The following is a 16,149-nucleotide window of genomic DNA, read 5'->3' as shown; positions in this document are numbered from 1 at the left end:
TAGTTAAAGGGACCATCACAGAAGCTTCTTAGCCACAGTTTCCATCATTAATACAGGGTTAATAATACTGGTCCTTCTTGTATAGATTAGATGATGTATGTGAAATACTATATAAAGGCTAAGGAGTGGTAACATCAAAAAGTAGTCTTAGCATAACTAATGAAAAGGTGCCCGACAATCAACTACTTTGAAGCCTATTTAAAGAGGGCTTCATTTACCGTATATAACTTCTTTCTAAATTCATTAGATAATATTTTCTCCTTTTTTATTTTTATTGATTTTTATGTACATTGATACAAATGAAAGCAAAATACAACACAACAGGTAACTGAATGTTTCAGGTATTTCACAGGGAATATTTATCAAAAGAACACATCAGGTCCAAGAGCATTAAATCACCCTCTTGCAAAGAAAAAGGCTAATAAGTCTTGGATGTAAGTATACACTGAAGGAAAAGAGGATCAGGAAAAAGCAAATGACAAAGTGAAAGAGATATGTGGCATTTTCTAGGCCATCTCATCCATAATCCCTGGCTTGCACAATCCCAGATAATTATGATTCTATGTAAACAAATCTTTTTAAAAACAAAACAAAACAAAGAATGTCATCTTATTCAAAAAGAGAAAACACAGAGCCCCTGAGCATATATGGAGTGCCCTTATCTTACTGCTCTAACACTCATGCCTGCCTCCATGCATTCAGCTAGAGCAAGCTTCCAAAGTCAGGCACACATTTTGTTTCCTAGCAGATTTATTTCATAATAATAATAATAATAATAATAATTTATTATTTATACCCCGCCCATCTGGCTGGGCCTCCCCAGCCACTCTGGGCGGCTTCCATAAAAACCAAAAATACAGTAAAATGTCATACGTTAAAAACTTCCCTGAACAGGGCTGCCTTAAGATGTCTCCTGAATGTCAGGTAGTTGTTTATCGCTTTGACATCTGCTGGAAGGGCGTTCCACAGGGCGGGCGCCACTACCGAGAAGGCCCTCTGCCTGGTTCCCTGTAGCTTTGCTTCTCGCAGTGAGGGAACCGCCAGAAGGCCCTCGGCGCTGGACCTCAGCGTCCGGGCAGACTGATGGGGGTGGAGACGCTCCTTCAGGTATACTGGACCGAGGCCGTTTAGGGCTTTAAAGGTCAGCACCAACACTTTGAATTGTGCTCGGAAACGTACTGGGAGCCAATGCAGGTCTTTCAAGACCGGTGTTATATGGTCTCGGCGGCCGCTCCCAGTCACCAGTCTGGCTGCCGCATTCTGGATTAGTTGTAGTTTCCGCGTCACCTTCAAAGGTAGCCCCACGTAGAGCGCATTGCAGTAGTCCAAGCGGGAGATAACCAGAGCATGCACCACTCTGGCGAGACAGTCCGCAGGCAGATAGGGTCTCAGCCTACGTACCAGATGGAGCTGGTAAACAGCTGCCCTGGACACAGATTTGACCTGTGCCTCCATGGACAGCTGTGAGTCCAAAATGACTCCCAGGCTGCGCACCTGGTCCTTCAGGGGCACAATTACCCCATTCAGGACCAGGGAATCCTCCACACCTGCCCGCCTCCTGTCCCCCAAAAACAGTACTTCTGTCTTGTCAGGATTCAACCTCAATCTGTTAGCCGCCATCCATCCTCCAACCGCCTCCAGACACTCACACAGGACCTTCACCGCCTTCACTGGTTCTGATTTAAAAGAGAGGTAGAGCTGGGTGTCATCCGCATACTGATGAACACCCAGCCCAAACCTCCTGATGATCTCTCCCAGCGGCTTCATATAGATGTTAAAAAGCATGGGGGAGAGGACAGAACCCTGAGGCACCCCACAAGTGAGGGCCCAAGGGTCTGAACACTCATCCCCCACCACCACTTTCTGAACACGGCCCAGGAGGAAGGAGCGGAACCACTGTATAACAGTGCCCCCAGCTCCCAGCCCCTCAAGACGGTCCAGAAGGATGCTATGGTCGATGGTATCAAACGCCGCTGAGAGATCCAGCAGAACTAGGAAACAGCTCTCACCTTTGTCCCTAGCCCGCCGGAGATCACTAAGAGAGCGCTAAGAGCACTAAGATTTCACTAAGAGAGCGCCTGTCAGGCAGCTAAAATCCACCATCAGCCACCCGATCAACCCCCTACCACTTTGCTCCTTACAGCCTTCCATCATTTCAGAAGCCCTTCCTTATGCAACCAAAGTAACAATATTTAAAAGGAATGAAATGGCTGTGTGATAAATAAAAAGGAACAATATTTCCAAAATAATTGCTACTTTGCTCTTTGATAAATGGTTCAAGTGCTCGATAATTCAAAGCCATTAGCTTTAAATGCTGCATTGTACTTTGGTACATTTCCCTTCAGTCAAATTTATTTATTGATCTGTTGATAGATGCCGTTTCAGAAAATTTACATAAATTGGTACCCCCACTCCCTCCCTAACAGATGTGGCTCCAGATATCAATGAAATGACAACCACATGCAAATAAGTGGAAGTTCATCATGCAGAAATCCCACAGAAACACAGAGTTAAGCCATGTAAGGCCACGTCAGAGCAGGTACATACAGTTGTAGGATCTCCAGCAGCAACATTTGGATTTTCCCCATAGAGGTGCTGGCCACTGATTTATATGGAAGCAAAGTCTCTATATAATAGGGAGTGTCTTCCCTATCAAGCTAAGTGGCCTCCCTTCCTTTTTATCAATGTGAGCTGCTTAAGGAAACAAGTTTTGTCTGAAAAGTGGAGTATAAATGCAGTATTTAAAGAAAAAAAGGTACAGGAAGCTCTGTTCCCCCTGTCCCTGCCTGGCAGACTGCTTGGCTCTAACCATCAGGGCCCAAGGAAAACACGTGGTGGTTATGTGGTTCTCCAATTGTCACTGGACCTCAACTCCCATCATCCCCAACATCCACAGATGATGGGAACTGCAGTCCAACAGCATCTGGAAGGGCCAATGCTCTCCCTGTATGGCAGGCAGAGGACTACTGTTTACTGGGTTGCATGCAGGGATAGACAAATCTATTAATCCCAGTTTCTCTCTATTTCTCATTCCCCCCCCCCCAAGAGAGCGGTGCAATTTGGTGGATTGGTTCTAATTTGCACATTAATGCCTGGAGCAGATCAGGCCATTTCATATGAGAATTTGCAAAGGCTAAACACCTCAGGAATCTTCATGGTTGGCTTTGACCAGCAATAGCTCTGTCGGGTCTTAGGCCTTTGCCAAGCTTCCTGCCTTAAGATCTTTTAAGTCATGGGGAGCTGTGACTCTCCATAGATTGTTGGACTCCAGTTTCAGAAAGGCTCAGCCAGCATGGCTAATGGTCAGGTATGGAGGGAGTTTTAGTCCAACACTATCTGGACTACAGTCAATGTTAAGACTACATTTCCCATCATGCCTGACCATTAGCCATGCTGGACCTGGAGGCCATTATGTTCCCCAGCCCTGCCTTAACTGGAGATATCAGGGACTGAAGCCAAGGGCCTTCTACACACAAAGCACATGTTCTGCCACTAAGCTATCCCCCCCCCCCCAGTAACCTTCCACAGAACAAAAGACAAATATCCTTGGGGCAAGACAATATTAGAAAGCCTTTTTTTCAGCAACACTGCAATAATTTGACTTATGTCAAGGTTGAATAGCTCTCTGCCAGGTGTTAAAACTCATGACCTTTCAAGCCAAACACACTTATACTAACCAGTTTACCACTGGAACAATCAATATCTTGTAAGTGAGATAGTCTAGACAGATCCTCTTTTGTCCTTTGGTCTTATTTGTAGCTTAAGAATTGATAATTATATCTAGCTCAGAAGAGAACTGGTTTGGCTATTTAATAAACTCTCTTTCTCCCTCCAGCAGCATTCTTTCCCATTTTGCACTCCTGGTTTTTTTTAAAGCTTCAGTTTTCCTATTCATTTTTTCTAGATTTAATAAGCTATTTGAAGGGCTCTCCCTTGTACTTTTTTCTTTTTAAATAATATCTTACCTGCGGCAGGGGGGAGGGGGAGGTTTGCACTAGAAGGCATTGTAATACACCTGAGATTTTTTTTTTTTGAGGCAGGTCTGTAGTTCAGCAGTCCGCTAGAGCATAGGACGCTTAATCTCAGGGTTGTAGATTTGAGCCCCACGTTGGGCAAAGCATTCCTGCATGGTGGGGGTTGGACTTGTGGTCCCTTCCAACTCTAGAAGTCTATGATACTATGTAGCATCTGTTTTACATGTAGAAGGTCCCAGTTTCAATCACAAGCATCTTATGGTGGGGCTGGGAATGTCTGAAACCACGGGAAGTCACTGTCAGACAGTGTCTGTTGCTTACAAGCCTGTGGCTTTCTAAATGCAAGGGTGCGTTCTAAGGAAATCCTCAAACAGAGCTTGATCTGTAACAAGATGATACTGAGCTAAAAAGACTAATAGTCAGACTTGGTATAAGGCTACTACTGCAGCGTTTTTGGCCAGAAGGCAAGCAACAATTCCAACAGCCCTCCCAAAACTGTGAAGTAGCCTGGTAATAAATCACATAAATGTGATTCTGATTGCATGCTCCTTGGGACAGAGACCTTCCTTATTATTTGGTAAAGTGCCGTGCACACCCACTTACAGTGGTACCTCTGGTTACGAATGCTTCTGGTTACGAACGCTTCGGGTTACGAACTCCGCTAACCCGGAAGTAGCTGCTCCTGGCTGCAAACTTTGCCCCAGGATGCGAACGGAAATCGTGTGCCAGAGGCTAGCACACAGCAGGAGGCCCTATTAGCGAAAGCATGCCTCAGGATAAGAACAGTTTCAGCTTAAGAACGGACCTCCGGAACAAATTAAGTTTGTAACCAGCAGTACCACTGTATTCCGAAAAAAAGCACAAAATATAGCTTACTTCAAAAGTTTCCTTAAACTAACACTACTAAAATGAAATGACATAAACAGTCATTTTCCATAGTGCAAATGTGGATCACATGTTTTATTCTACCCTGCTTCAAACTCCCTGAAGCAGAAAGCGAGCAGAAAGGAATTTTAGACCAGTCTGATCCCTGACACACTAGTTTTCATATTCACTAGCTTCCTCCTAAATGTGACAGGATGACAATCCAAACACGTAATGCCCTCCCACTGCTTTCTCAAATGACGCAGTCTAGTGAGGACTATACCCAGAGTTCCCCCTCCCCAAAACATTCAGACATAATAGGGCAGAAGGGCAGATAGGCATCCTGGGACTGATACTGGTTGTATATTCTGCTTCCTTCTTTGTGCACAAACATGCTAATTTTCTCCCCAGACTGTACAAAAGAAAGGATACAATGAACCTTCAAAGAATCTCCCTATTTGGATTGTCCTGCAAAATTCAAATGCGGCATCCATTGCTAATCCCACTCAGAGTAGACCCATTGAAGTTAATGGACATGGCTAACTTAGATTCATTAATTTCAAAGGGTCTGTTCTGCATAGAACATAGTTTGATACAACCCTGAGATTGTGTGTTTTCTGGCTCTAACTTGAATATGATTTAATAAAGAAGCATTTGTCAGGATGCACATTTTCCTGGAAGGTTTCTCCTGCCTCCCCCTCCAGACACAGACGTGTACTTTATGCAGCATTGAGAAATTGTGCTTGTTTCTTTAAAAGAGCACTTTCCGGATGGTGCTCCATGAATTAGCCCTATGCCTTTAAAAGAGGAGATTGCTTTGGTAAGAGTGCGGCGTGGCAGTTGTAAAAGTGTCAAGGTGTTATGAATGTCCTGATGATAGAGCCCAGTTGTTATTTGCCGGGTAGTGAGGGAGGATAGCTAATGATGTGCAGCATGTAAAATGTTTGTTGCTCTAATCCATCTGTGTGGAGGGGAGCAAGGGAGAAATGGAGAAATGCAGGGGGATTTACTTGGACAGCTGGAGATAAAGTGTGCACTGATGGAGTCATCCAAGAGGTAGCTGTCAACGGGAACCGTCTCTGCATATAATACAAGGCAGTTCACAAGGTGGCCTTATTCTTTTGTCTGCGCTTTTAAGAGAAAAAGGAAAGGGTGGGGCTGATGATAAAAGAGCAGCCAACTGCCTGACTAAAGCACAGTGCATAGCAAAATAGGAAGTTGGCTTTGGTCCATCTAGCTCAGCACTGTCGGCACTGGCTGGCAGTGGCTCTCTGGGGTTTCAGGTAGGAGCTGTTCACAGCCCTACCTGGAGATGGCAGGGATTGAACCCGGGACTGTCTGCATGTAAGGCAGGTGCTCTACCACTGAGCTACAGCCCTTCCCCACTGGAACAGACAAGACGGAGTAATGAGCCCATTGCCTCCTTCAGATCATGGATGCAGATGCTCACTCTCTGGGGTTCCTGGGCAATCAAATGTGAGACTATAAGAAGACCCTTGGTGGTTTAGTCCAAATGCACATTGAATCCAGCATCCTTTTTTCTGCAGTGGTCAGCCAGATTCCTATGGGAAGCCCACAAGCAGAAAAAAGGAAGCTCAGTGTTGTCTGCACTGACTGACAGTGGCTCTCCAGGGTTTCATGCAGGAGATATTCCCAGCCCAACCTGGATATGCTGGGGACTGAACCTGAAGCCTTCTTGTATGTAGTGAATGAGCACTACCCCCACAAATAGAAAGTTGCCTTATACTGAGTCTAGCTCAGTACTGTCTGCTTTGACTAGCAGGGTTTCAGTCAGGGGGGGTTTGCCAGAAATGCCCTGAATCCTTCTGCATGTGACTGAACTGTGGTGCTTCTCCTACCAAGTTGCCACCTCCATCCCATGACAGGAACCCAGGAGCCAAGTCCTCTGTCCATCTAGCTCAGTATTGTCCACACTGACTGGCAGTGGCTTTCCAGGGTTTCAGGTCAGAGCTTTTTGCAGCCCTACCTGGAGATGCCAGAGATCAGGCCTGCTGAGTACACTTGCCACAGGCCTGGGAGGTCTAAGCCAGCCAGGGGTGACGAAGACTCCCAGACCAGACCTGAGATAAGCTGTGCCTGCCAGAGATTGAACCTGGGACATTTTGTGTTGCTGTGAGTTATTCTTTTGGGGGTGGGAGGGGGAGGAATAAGCAGTATGCCTGAGCCCCCTTCTAATTCCTGGATCCAGCGCGAATTCAATTCCTGGAATAGTCAGACTAGATTTCTAGTGAGTACGACTCCTTAAGATAACAAAGGAAGTGGCTGAGCATCAGAGGGCAAATGGGTGCCCCCCTCACTCAACTGTGTGGTAGTTATGTCTGTGTAAAGTAGATGCTGGAAGCAGGCAGGAGGCTGGGCAGCTAGGAGACAGAGCTGTGCCTGATACCTGTTTGAATCCAAGGCTGTGGCTATGGGAGAAGCAAAACCTTTTTGGGGTCTTAATGCTGTGATTCCCTGCATTGTAGGCTCAGGTTGTATATATGTGTAAATAAACATATAACCTAAAGATACCGCAGTCCCCACTTTGCCTCATTTCCAAAAGGAAGCACAAACCCTGTGTAAGTGCCTGGGACCCCTGGAATCTTGCGCTGCCTGGAGATGGCATGGTGTGCAACACTGATGTCTGAAGCGGGCTTGGTGTTTCCTGGAGGAAGGCCTGTGTGAGAGGTGTGCCTGAGTCAAAATGGAGGGAAGAACAGCAACACTCATTGAGTGGCTTGAGAGAATGAAGCAGCAACAAAGCTGGCAGCAGTGCTGGCAGCTGGATAAGATGGAGGCAGCTGCTGGCAGAGTGGCTGGCTGAAAAACCTCCATTGTAGGCTCAGGTTGTATATATGTGTAAACAAACCATATATTATAAAGACACCACAGTCTCTCTGTGCCTCATTCCCCAAAGGAAATATGAGCCCTAGGTAAGCACCTGGAAGCCCTGGAGTTTTGCTCCACTCGGAGATCAGGCTAGTGTACAACAGTCTACAAAGCAGCTGCTGCACCACTAAGCTACACCAAAAAGGCTCTTTTGGAAATATTCATGTAACATTTGGAAGAATCCTTGAGTTGCTAGAGTTTTTCTTAGCTAATCGGGGGTTCTCCCAAATGCCACACACTGTCCAACATGCTTAAACACATGAGAAGAGCCCATCTAGCCCAGCATCCTGTTCTCCCAGTGGCCAGCCAGATACCTGTGGAAAGTCTGAAAGCCTCACCTGAGCACAAGAGTGGTCTGTCCCCACTTACGATGCTTCTTCACTTCTTATAAGGAACTGCGCGCACACACACAAACACACACGCAAAGAGGGAGGGAGGGATTTTCAACCTGATGGAGAAGACTCGAAACAATGCAGAAGTTTTCAGCACTTAAAACACTTTGCTGCCAAATGAAACAGGTCCCCGGGCATCATGGATGGGCATTTGCACAATGTGTACCTGGTCTAACTGCCCATCCACCCTGCAAAGGTAGCTGAAGTACTGCTAGCACTTGGGAAACCATATTATCTGCTACAGTCAAACAGCATCTCGAGGTCCTCTGAGTCTGCTTTTACATCACCACAAGAAAAATCTGTTGTGGTGGTAAATTGGATTAGACAAGTGCAGAATCTGCCAGGAATTTCCCACCGAGCAAAGCGTTAGCAATGATTGAACAGCAGCATTTCAGCAGTTTGAGTTAAATCCAGTGTAAACTTCTAAGTGAACCCTTGGCCCAAGCTGAGTCTGCAGTGAACAGCAGCCTGCAATGCATCCAATCCTTTGCTTCCAAATGCTTGAGCTACCACTTAGCCTGACAGGCCTAGCCACTGCACCATGGGATCTGTTACCCCCTGATCCTGGATGTGCAAAGACTGTGATTATGAGATAGGATGGAAAGGGAAGTATTCTGCACATGGGGTAAAGAAACATGTTCGTTATCAAACCTCTGTCTTACATGGCTCAAAACTCTGCCTGGAATTTGCAGCTGGTGCAAATTTTTCTAATGAAACCACACCCAACAATGGAGGCATGTTTTCAAGCTTCCTTTAAGAATTCTAAGGGCTAGAAACTTTGTATGCAATCAAGTTCACAATGAAGCCAATGACTTGCAAGACTGATTGACAGTGTCTTTATTCAGCCCTATGTAATGCAGGTATCTAGGGGGAGATTTGGAGATACAAGTTAACAATAAGGGTGTACTTTTTCTTGTTCAGCTCACTTTTGCATGAGTTTACTTGAAAGTCATGTGGGGAGGAGATTTTTAACATATACGCACATAAATTCACAATTTTAATATGTGTTTGAATACTGATTCTTGGATACATTTTCTCTCAAAATGTATATTTCTAAATATCTTTTCCCTCAAATTTTAAAACACACACACACACCCTAACAAGCCTACACTTATGCTGCAGAAGTGCAAAATGGAAAGCTTATGCTCCAGTCCTCAAATCAGTCCATGAGGTATGGATCAAGTTCATTGGAACTGAAATTTGCAAAAATCACATTGCATATGCATCTCTACCAACAAAGCACCCCAAGAACCCACCTCTAAGCTCCATCGTGCCGTCTCATGATTCAAATTCATAAAGATCAAATCTCTCAAGCATCTGTGTTACCGGGTGCCCCATCACCAACACCACCTCCAAGCTCCATCTTGCAATCTCACAATTCAGAAAGGAAGAAATGATAACTGTACACTGAAAGGGAAGCTAGTTACGGCCCTGATTTTCAGGGAAGTTGCTTCTTTCATCTTCAGGAGCAGAGGAAACATGAGCATTACAAAAACACAAGAGAGAGGGGGGAGGGAGAAAGAGAAGAGGAGCGATGGAGAGAAACGTATTGGAATTAGAGAATTTCATTATTATTATGACACCTGTCAGGCTTTTAAAAACAACAACACAAACCCATACAAAGACGAGAAAGGCGCCTCTAAAAAAAATAAAAAAATAGAGCAGCGTTGAGGCAAGGTGAATCAGAACAGCCTGAACCCTGTCAACACCTGCAATTAGATGTTGTTTACCATCTTGCACAAACAGGTCCGACAGCATCAATGTGCTGTGGACATCATGTGTTGTTTCAGTCTTAACTGAAGGCTCAGGACTAATCCTCTTGCCTAATACAGCTGGGAGTCCAAGCACAGAGATTTCACATTACTCTCCTAACTACACTATCGCTCAAACCATGGGATTAGGACCGCTGTACAGTCAATGAAACAAAGTCACTGGATTCAGGGATGCTAGACAATGAAAGGGTCAATTTGCTGTGTGTTAGCATGAGGCATAGGCAGGGGTCCTGACGATAAATGATATGAGAAAGATGAATGGGAAATGCATCGTCAGGAGCAAAGGCTTCTGTCAGAGGATTCTGATTCTTTTCAGAAACATCGGAAGCTGCCTTATACTGAGTCAGACCATTGGTCCATCAAGTTCAATATTGTTTACACTGACTAGCAGGGTTTTAGACCAGGGTCTGAACTTGAGACCTTCTGCATCGAAAACAGGTGAGCTCTACCACTGAGCTACAGCCCTTCTCCGACCAAGGTGCCACCTCAATCCCACAGGCCCTTTGTCCATCTAACTTAGTACTGTCTACACTGACTGGCAGTGGTTCTCCAGGGTTCCATGCTTTCCACAGCCCTGCCTGGAGACACCAGGGATGGAATCTGGGACTTTCTGCACGCAAAGAAACCACTGATAGCAGAACCACTAACAACTTGGGCTGTGCTTCTTATATGAATAATATGTAGACACATGTCTACATCAGTAGTGCTCAGCTGGGGAATGTAGCAAGGGGCAGGCTCTCCTTAAGCACAAACCAGCTGAGGCTGGGGCCAGGGACTGAGGTCCCAGAGTTGGATCCCTGGAGTTGTCCAGCCTTGTGACTCCTCCTCCTTGCTGTTGCTGCTTGACCACCTGACTACCCTGAGTGACAGAGAGAGGTGACATGAGCAGAAAAAGCTGAATTAATACCAAGTCCATCTAATTGTCTATGCTGATACTTGTCAATGTTGGAATTGTTTTTGCTGAGCAGTGGTGGGTCTCCCTGGTTTCAGACCAGGGACACTCCCAACTGTTCCTGGGGATACCACAGATTGAACCTGGGGCCTTCTGCATGCCAAACAAATGCTCAGCCACTGAGCTTTGTTCCTTTTTGCAGCTCAGTGGCAGAGCACCTGTTTTTCATGCAGAAGAAAGAAAGTCCCCACCCACTTTAGGCATTGGCCCCACTCACTAATATAGGCCCCACCTATCAATGTCTCCAACCATCTTCCTCCTCCAGCACAAAGCTCCTAGCAGATAACTTTTCTAGGTACACAAGGGGGGCGGGAAATAAAATCAATTTGTTTTGGACTTCCCCCAAGGCATCTGGACATGAACAAGCAGAAGGAAGGAATTTCCATTTTATTTATACTGTATTATCATCTGTGCTACATAAACCAAAGTCCAGGGGCCCTTGTTTGTCCCAGGAACGCTTCCTAGGCCACAGACATCACTGGCCCTGCAAATTTGCAATGCCTCTTGCTTGTCTAGATCGACGACAGGGAGTCTGTGTGAGTGTGTGTAGAAACTAGTAAGGCTGCCATACGTCCAGACATTACCGGGATTTCAAAGGCAGAATTGACGTCCAGGGGGAACCTCAACAATGTTACTTTGTGAAATATGGCAACTCTAAAACTAGCCTGTAACACAAGGGTATATTGTACATTTATTGCATCACCCACTTTTGCACCTGGCGCCGCCCATCACTGCCAATGTGGCCCTCAGGCTGAAAAAGATCCCCCACCCCTGACATTGAGGCTTCTTGTCCTGCCATGAACGCAAAAGACCCTTCAGGGCCATATTTCTTCTTGCAGGAGTTGGAAATTGTGGTGTATTAGCTAAGAGTCACCAATCAAAGCAGTCAATACCCAGACAACACACACACACTCCATATAATTTCATTTATGCCTTCAGCCACATTTCAAACGCTCCCAAGACATAAGGCAAATTAATTTATTAAAAAGCAATCGCTTGATAATGCACATGATGATAGAAATAAATGAATACGTTAAATATCGTATAAAACAGTGGGTAATCACATAATAGAGCATCCATTGTCAATTGAGGGGCCGCCTTATTATACTTGGCAAATATCAGTTAAAATGGTGTATTATTCATGAGCCAACATCCTTTAATTACTCTTAGTGCACATTTGTTTTTTCTTCCCCACCTCTCTCCAAATGGAGCATCAGCCAGATCCATAAGGGTTGTGAATCCCTACAAATGCAGCTCCATTGCAAAGGTGCTTTTTTGGTCAGAGGCCCATTTGCAGTAAAGAGATGATAGGAGAATGTACTCTGAAAAAAGGCAGCTGGTAAAGGCAAAACTGAATTTGGATGAAGAACAAGTCAACAGATTAGATATTAAGTTATTTGGTGCTTTTACAGACCTCATGACACAACACAAGGAGACTACAATTTCACATCTGATGTACATATAAAAGTAACGGTTCCTAAGCACTATGTATACTGACTGTGCTAGATGTATTATTATTTGGGAAGGATTGTACAGTGGTAGAGCATCTAGCTTGCATGCAAAAGGTCCCAGGCTCAACCCTCAGTATCTCCAGGGTGCAAAAAGCTCCCTTCTGAAATCCTGGAGATCTGCTGCCAGTCAGAGGAGGCAATACTGAGCTAGATGTAGAGGTGGACCATGGGGACTCAAATTTCAATGGCACCCTGTGCAATGCCAAAATCCCACCCCCTTCGTGCTCCTCCCACACTCCATTCTAAATCACAGTTGCAGCATCCCCTGCAACTGAACTCGTTGCACTCTCCTAAATCTGCCTCTGCTAGATGAATGGTTAGACTCAGAATAAAGCAGCTCCCTGTGTCCCTGTTTTTCATTCCACTTCCCTAAAAGGTTAGGAGTTCAAGGGGCATAGCCCTTACCCATGCTTCATTTCCTTTGGAAAGGGGTCACAAGAGACTTATGACCCCAACATGATGTTGGCTAACAGAGCTAAAACAAAACCAACAACCCTGAGCTATCTATATGTATTTCTTAGTCTGCAGTCCTGGTGTTGGCTCTGCCAATGTTGCTGGACTACATGTCCTATCGACCTCAGCAAGTGTGGCCAGTGGCCAAGGATAATGGCACTTGTAGTTCACCAACACCAGGAGGGCAAAACATTCCCTACCCCTGCTATGAGCCAACTCCCAACATTCCCTATTGGACACGCCAGCTGAATTTGACTCAAACAACATCTGGAGGGCCACAAGTTCCCCATTCATGTTCTACACACTTATGTGGAACAATAATTCCAATTGAACTGAATGGGACTTCTGAGTAGACGTACATAGGATTGCACAGCTGGTTTCTCTCTATCTCTGTCTCTGTATCTCTCTCACACACACCAGCAAAGTAAATGTGTTGCCTCCCACAATTCTCCTGATATATTCGAACACTACATCAAGGGCATCATGGAAGATTTAAAATGGTTGCTTGTGGGCCCAGTCTCTTGGCCCAGAAAACCCAGGGTGGGTGGTGGTCCTAGTGGGACCTGCCAGGGCACTAGAGCCACAGCAAATTCTCAAGCACCCTGGGTGCTGACAGTTTGATGTGGTGAGCATAATTTGGATCCACGTGAAATGCTCTCACATCTCAGATAATCTGAGGGACTACCATGGAGTCTTGGGAGGGGATGGTGTGCAAGAATCCACTGTTTCATATGGTTTTCCTGTGTATGGAAAGCCTCTCCATTGAACACACTGGCTTAGCTTAATTTGCCAGGAAGGTCTCACTTTAACAAGGTCAGTTAAAGTCCACCGATCACTTCAATTAAAACATTTTCAAGGATTTATAAGTAATAAACTGAACTAGCCTGTAATTACAGGTTGCCTTAAAGCCAGCTGCCCCAAGGCTGCTCCGTGCAAGGCTGTATAGAATGCTGTTGATTTCTGGGCACAAAGATAAAAGTGTCCCATAAAAAACAGAATGGTTTAAATTAAGCACAATTAAAGTGTAAATCTCAACACCCATTAATATTTAAGGTCCATTAGATTACTTTATCTATCACATTATTAAATGCTCTGATGTTGTGCTGGGTGTCTATAACATTTGGCTCCGCTTCTGTCTAATCTACATCTTGTGCATAAAATGGTTCTTAAGTATGCACAGCTATGTAATAATTTTCAGACGGAGCATTTCTCCCTGCCCTACTTCCGTCTGCAGTCGGAGGCAGCAGACCACCTCTGAACGTCAGGTGCCAGGGAGACAAGCACCTTGCTATGCTGGTAAGCTTCCTAGGGCTGACAATTATTAGAAGCAGAGTGTTTTAGCTACATGATCAGGGATTCTGGAAGAGGCAGAGCAGAAAGGGGCTAGCACAGTAGTTCCTACCCTTTTCCAGGCCACTGTCCCCTTGGTTCCATAAACTCATCCCCTGTGCCCCCTTACCTTACCTTATAAAAAGCCTTATTCGAAATAGCAGCTTGCATGACCCACTAAAGAAGACAATAACACACTAAAATCCTAAACTATTAATTGCATATTTAGTCAAAGATCCAATTAAAACTATTTAGCTCAATTAATGCAACAAAACTGATGAACTTGATCCTGTGATACCAGCTTTTCAAAGTCTGTAATTTACACCTCCACCACCCCTGCTGCCCCCTTGCCTCTTAGTGCTTCCCTAGACCCTTAGACTGCCATGGAGTGCTAAGACAGGGGTGACTGGGGGTGGGGAGAAAGACTGCTGCTGCAAGTCAAAGCTAATTGATAAAGAATGGGGAGGGCAGGTGTGATCCATTTTGCAAGGAGCTAGCAACTAACTGCACAGTCTTGTTTTCCTGCAGAGGCATTAGTTGAGTGACCCTGAGAGATAATGCATTGGAATGGGGTGGGGAGATAGGGTGAGTGTCAAGATTCAGAGCGATGAGGCCAAGCCTTGAACCTCCTTCTGGTCCTGCCATCTAAAATATTCATGATTTGGGGCTTTTTAGTACATCTGTGACCCCATTTGAAATTAATATACTATTGGGCTGCCCCATTGATCCTGGAACCCGTTGCCATATCTAACGCAAGCAACACCGCCCTTCTGCCTTTGTGGTTGGACGGGATGCCTGCCAGCAAACATATTCCGCCTTCATTAAACCAAGTCTCTGACAACAAACTCAACCACATGCCCTGCTTACATTTCCTGAGACATTCAAGTTTGGTCCCTTTCAGCAAGGAAGAGAGCACAGGGATGGGGTGGGGTACACAATAGTTGAGCTATCCATGCCAACAAGTGCACACTTTTCACACTAACACTTGTGCATGTTCAGTGTAATGTGTGATTTCACCAGGTGATGGTTATCTAACTGCTCATGATAGGGCTACCATTTTTACAATTGGATGGAATATCTGAAACAGTAAACCCCTATCAAAGCATTCAAACTCAGCTGTGGCCTTCCACACATTATTATAGTGAAAACTCTTGATTTCACATGATTTGGTGTTTTCCTCCTATGCCTCCTATAGTAGAACACTTGTGTGGCTTTGCACACACACATTCTTACTCCTTTCTGACTTCTGTATATTCCAGATCTTGCCCACTTTTAACTCTCATGAAACTCTGCACGTGACTTTTCTCCTTGCTGATGTAATTCCATCCCTTTAGTCATACTTTATAGATGAAGCTTAAATCAAACCATATCCAGTTCTAAGATCCTCCTATAATATAATTTGATTTTTAAAAATCAATTAATACCAGGCTCAATTGTTATCTATGCCCTATCAGGACACAATTTTCTTTAATCAATTAACAGCTCAATTCACACTCAGCTCCCTAGACCAAAATCTGCTAATCAAAGGATTCTTTCAACTATTTTAACCAATTAAATAACTGATATATCTATTCACAGCCTTATATTATTAAAAACCAATTAATAGTTTTACGTGGAATTGTTCCATTGATTCTCAGAATTACACAAATTTCATGGAAATGCCCACCAATGAGTTTGTCTAGCATTCCTCCCAAATGGTAAATTCAACAGTGATGCATTTTAATCATGCACAGGAATACAAAAACACACACTTTTAAAATTCAATAATAAAAATATGAAGTTGAAGTTGTGCTGAAGGCTTCATGGAAAAGCCAGTCATCATCTGCTCTGGCCAGTAGCAGCTCTGCAGGGGCACCTTCAGTGTTCGAAACTCCCATTGTTCTAGGTGCATTTTGCGACAGGGAATTTCATTAGCGCAAGCAGTTTCTGAGCTCTGGGCGCAGTACAGATTAAAACTGCAGAGTGAAAGGAAAGTGGGATCTTTTTCTGCCTCCCCACTTCCAGCTACTCTCT

General features: G+C 44.8%; 1 protein-coding gene across 1 annotated transcript in view; it reads right to left on the bottom strand.

The window, feature by feature from the left end:
• MAF (MAF bZIP transcription factor) overlaps window positions 1-16,149 on the bottom strand; it is a 237,317-nt gene that overhangs the window by 1,418 nt on the left and 219,750 nt on the right. The window lies entirely within an intron of this gene.

The sequence above is a fragment of the Podarcis bocagei genome (assembly GCF_964188305.1).
Source record: "Podarcis bocagei genome assembly, chromosome: 7".
NCBI classification, from domain to species: domain Eukaryota; kingdom Metazoa; phylum Chordata; class Lepidosauria; order Squamata; family Lacertidae; genus Podarcis; species Podarcis bocagei.
The sequence above is the reverse complement of the archived record's forward strand: the minus strand, read 5'-3'. Positions and strand labels throughout refer to the sequence as shown.